This window comes from Condylura cristata, unplaced genomic scaffold (genome assembly GCF_000260355.1).
Source record: "Condylura cristata isolate star-nosed mole 26May11 unplaced genomic scaffold, ConCri1.0 scaffold00017, whole genome shotgun sequence".
Taxonomy (NCBI): domain Eukaryota; kingdom Metazoa; phylum Chordata; class Mammalia; order Eulipotyphla; family Talpidae; genus Condylura; species Condylura cristata.
Window position 1 is genome coordinate 36,996,330 of NW_004567118.1, and position 5,109 is coordinate 37,001,438.

A 5,109-nucleotide genomic window follows, 5' to 3' on the forward strand; every position below is an offset into this window, starting at 1 on the left:
CTTAGCATCTTTATCTTTTCTCTTCTTAGAACAGCAAAAGCATTCTTAATTAACTGGTAGGGAGTCTTTGGAAGATCAGGAACAAGTTCCTTGAACTTAAGAATTCACAAGATTTTATTACCTTCATAAAACATATTTGTGCAAGGCCAGCTGTGAAGCCATCAGATGGCTATAAAACCAGCCTTGACCCACTGCACAGATGCTGGCTTGTTCATGAATGTGTCCCCTCCTCTCTGAAGTGCTCCTAGGACTCAGGCAGGAGCACCCAGGATCTGAGATTCTACAGTGGCCCTCAATCTCCCTATCTGTTTTGTTTTGTTTTGTTTTGTTTTTTGTTTTTTTTAAAGATTTATTTATTTATTCATACAGAACTGGGGCACAAGCCAGAGGTACAGGGGTGATGAGAGGCTTCACCAGAGACAGAGTAGGGAGCAGAACAGGCAGATCTACTAAAATACACTGCTGAGTAGAATAGTGGGCAGGTCAGGAGAGGTCTGCTGGGCCATGTGGGTCAGCTCCCGGGCCAGGAATCAAACTCGCACTGAAGCGGCTGTGGCCAGCTTGCAGTGCTGCGTCCTAACCCGCTGCGCCACCAGGGAGAGACTTCTTTTTTTTTTTTTTAAGATTGATTGATTGATTGGTTTATACCAAACTGGGGTACAGGCCAGAGGTGCAGGGCCTGTGAGAGGATTCACCAGAGACAGAGTGGGTAGCAGAACAGGCAGGTCAGCTGAAACACACTGCTGAGGGGAGCAGCAGGTAAGACAGGAGAGGTCTGCTGCTCCATATGGGTCACCTCCCTGGCCAGGGATCCAACTTGTGCTGCAGTGGCTGCAGCAGATGCAGCTTCATAGTGCTACACTTTAACCCCTTGCACCACCAGCAAGGGCCCTCAATCTCCATATCTTTACCTCTGATCTGCATCCTAAGACACTAACAGCATCTGACTCTGCTTGGATCTGTGTGTTGGCATTGAAGGATTTTAAGATTTAATGACATTGGTAATCCCTTCCACCCCCACCCCCAGCTCCTGGCATAGTGTGAGCCTGGTTTCTGGTCTTTTGGTATCTCCTTTCCAGTTTTTCCATCCTTACCCTCCATTGATTTCATCCTTACAATAATTCCTGGGGTACCCTACTACTACACCCACTTTACATGTGAGGAAACTGAGACACCAGAAGTTTAGGTAACTTGCAGAGTAATGATAATAACCACGCTTTGCTGAGCCCTCTCACCTGGTCGGGCTGGAGGGGCCTTTTGCATATCTGGGCTGCATGGAAGGAGGCCAGAGGACCCAGGTCCTACAGAAGTGGCTTGAACCCCAGTTCACCTTGTGGCCTTCACATGACTCCCTCTGTGGTTCCTAAAGGAATGCGCCCTTGGGTGGCTCTGGGTTTCTGAAATATTTGAAATGCCAGCACTGGAGTTTGTTGACCCTGCCCCCCTGAAACAGAGAGGGAGAAGCAGCTGGGAGAAGATGAGGGGTAGGCGGGTAGAGGTGGGAGGCGGGGTGCAGAGTTTCCAAGAATGCAGGTTCTGCAAGATCACCCCCTGACAACGCAGGTCAGCTCTGGCCAGAGCCACGCCACCCACTAACTCAGCTTCCATATGCTCTCCCAGAAGAGCCCCTCTCGTTTCAGGGGTGACCGCATTTCAGGGTCCACAAGTGATCAAAAGTTGGAGGATAAGTATAGTCTGCAAGCTTTCTATTTGAAATACCATGGGGACAGAGTTAATTTGACAAAAATCAAATTAACATTTTCAGGTCTAAGGACAAACCAAGGGCCTGCGAGCCAAGCGTGCTGAATCCAGCCGCCCACTTCCCGCGGTGAGCTTCTCTGCCTCGACATCGGCCCGTCGAAGGCCTCAATTTCCCCATAGTCAATCTCCGGCGTCTGACTCCGGAGCCTCCCGACCCGAGATGTGGGCGAGGGGTGGCGAAAATCAGAGCCGGAGACCTGCCTCTCGCCGGTCGGGATCACGGGTCCCGGCACCAGGGAAGGTGCCGTGGGCTTCGGCGCCCCCTGCGGGCCGAGAGGCGCAGCGCCCTGTCTCCGAGCGCGAATGCGGAGCGGGCGTCCTGGCCAAGATTATGTCACTGGGGAGTAAGGAAATGAATCACCTCCCTGGGGCCATGGGGCGTCCCGGAACGAATGCGGAGACCGGCCGCAGGAACTCGGGACAATAGCGGGAAGTGAGAGGAATGTGGGCCTGGCTGCAGCGGCACTGCCTCCCGCCTGCCCCTGAACCCCTCAACCCCTGAACCCCGACCTTGCAGAGGGGAGCAGGCCAGCGCGCTGGCAGGGGCGGTCCTGAGGTCGCATAGAGAGGGCCTGGGTGGGGTAACTGGAAGAGGATGGCTACAGAGCCAGCCAGGATCGCCCGGATCAGAAGGACAGCCGGGGGCATCTTTCCAACAGCCTAGCCAGACCTCTGAAATAGCCTAGCCAGACCCCTGAGTGGCTCCCTACTGCCCTCTGCACAGTGCTCAAGCTTGACTCAGAATGAAAATAATTCCAGGGGCTTGTTAAATTGAGACCCACCCGCCTCCACCCTAAAGGTAGGGTCGCAGCCAGGCCAATGTAAATTTGTACTTTTAACTAACTTGCAGTAGTAGCTGAGACAAGGTCCTAGGACCACTTTGGGTGGACTGAACCTTTAGAGTGGGGTTTAGCTACTTAGCTGGGCTGTGAGGAGACCCTTTGCCATGTGGTTCCTCCATCCTCTTGGCTCCCTCTTCTTACCCCTCCACAGATGGGCCAGCAGGATTCAACTATTTTCATGTTCCTGTTTCTTTCCTCTGTGTGTTTACACAGGCTGTTCCCTTTGAAGCACCATCCCTTCCCGCCTCTAATGCCCAAATGGGCTGACTTGTCCCCCCACCTCTTAAAACCTCCATAGTGTGTATGGAAGGACACAGTCACTAGAGTGAAAAGGCAACTCCCACGACAGGCAGGAGAGAAAGAAGGTGGAGAGAAGGGTTTCATACTCCACATCTGATAAAGGGTTAATGTCCTGAATGTGTAAAGAGCACCTTCAATTCAACAACTAAAAAAAGCCACACTATCTGGGCCTCCCTGGTGCCACAGGGGTTAAAGTCTCAGTGCTATCAAGCCATTGCCAGCCATAGAGACATGAGTTTGATTCCCCTGCCAGTTGGCTAATCCACACGGAGAAGCAGACCTATCCTGTCTCTTCTGCTGATCCCCTCAGCAGTGTATCTCAGTAGATCTGCCTGTTCTGCTCCCCACTCTGTCTCTGGTGACTCTTCTCACCCCCTACCCCTCTGACCTGTATCCCAGTTCTGTATGCATTAAGTAAATAAAATAAATCTTTAAAAAATAAGTCTTAAAAAAAATAAACACACATACTACCTGACTTTAAAATGGGCAAAGGATTTGACTAGATGTTTCTCCAAAGAAGTTATACAAATGGCCAATAAGCACAGGAAAAAATGCTTATGTCATTAATCACTAAGAAAATGTGAATCAAAACCACATGAGGTACCATCTCACACTCTACAATGACTACTACCAAGAAAGAAAGTAGCAAGTCTTGGTAAGGGTGTCTATAAAGTGGGGATGGGGCAAGATGCCAAGGTTTTACCTGCTCTAATATACATAATACGTACATTAATATCATATGTTCATAAATAGTACCGCCCTCTGTAAATCTCTTTGAAAATGGCTTTCATCATTATATTTTTGGAATTCATTCATGTTGATACTGGTTGATTTGCTCGTTCTTTTTTTTTTTAACGCTCTCCAGTTTCCCACTAGTGGGCACGGCCCTGTTTGTCCATTCTGATAAACTGTTGACTGTTACTCTCCTGTGATTATTCACAACTGCAGTGAAGAAAGAGCCTCACACAAGTCCCGCAGTGCTGTGATGTGAGGTTCCCCAAAGCTGAATGTCGCTGGATCATAGCGCATGCGCAGTTTCTGCTTGGACCAGATGTGGCCAGATTTCTCTCCCAAGTTTCTCTGAAACACTTGGAGCTAGTGTTTCAAATATCAGAATGGTTCTGCTATTAAAAGTGTAAAATATTGAATGATGGGCTCTCCCTGGTGGTGCAATAGGTTAAAGCGCAGCATTATGAAGCTACTGTAGCCACTAGTTCCATCTCCAGCCAGAGAGGTGACCCACATGGTGCCCAGACCTCTCCCGACCCACCCGCTGCTCCCCTCAGCAGTGTACTTCATCAATCAGCCTGTTGTGCTCCCCACTCTGTCTCTGATGAAGCCTCTCACCCCCCTGCACCTCTGGCCTGTACCCCAGTTCTATATGTATAAATAAATAAATCTTTAAAAACAACAACAACAAACAAATAAAGAAACAGGGAGAGGAAAAACTATGGTTCAGAAAACCTTTGACTTCCCCCCTTTGACTTCCAGAAAGGGAGGGCAAGTTTCCCTAATTCATTGTCTCACCAAGGCTGTGTTTGTGGGGGGCAGGTCATGGGAAAGGAAACTAGAGAGCTGTTAGGGGAAATGAATGCTGAGTGGCCAAGAGCCAGCAAATGTCCACTCTGATTTCCCAGGGCCAGGAAAGCACAGAGGTATGAACTGGAAACAGGGGATTGTGGACTGTTACCTGGGAAGAGACGCTTTGGTCCTGGAGCTCAGCACAGGAAGAAACTCTGCTGACTGAGGGCTCTGCTGACTGAGGGCATGCATGGAGTGACATGCTCTGGAGCCCGTGGATGTTGGTGTCTCTTGAAACACTGATTTTACAAATCAAAGGGGCTGAGATGGTCAGCGCCTCAGAGAAGAGATGATTGCCAAGAAGAAAAAGAAATGTCCCAGGGGTCAAATTGGAGCCCTGTTCCTTCTGGCCTTTCCCAAAGGTCCCATCAATCTAGCTCTGAGGAGGATTAAATTTATTTGAAGCAATTGCCCCATGCATCCCTAGCTGATTGCATTGGGCACAGAGAAGAAATTGGCAGCAGGGGTGGGCCAGCCTCCAACCCCTCTTGGAAGCCATGGATCTGGCTCTGACATGGCATCAGAGTGGGTCCTAGCAGGCTCAGGGAAGAACCAAGTGGGAAGTTTCCATTGCATGTGCCATAAAGCTAATGGTGGGAACCAAGAAGTGGCCTCAATCCAGGTC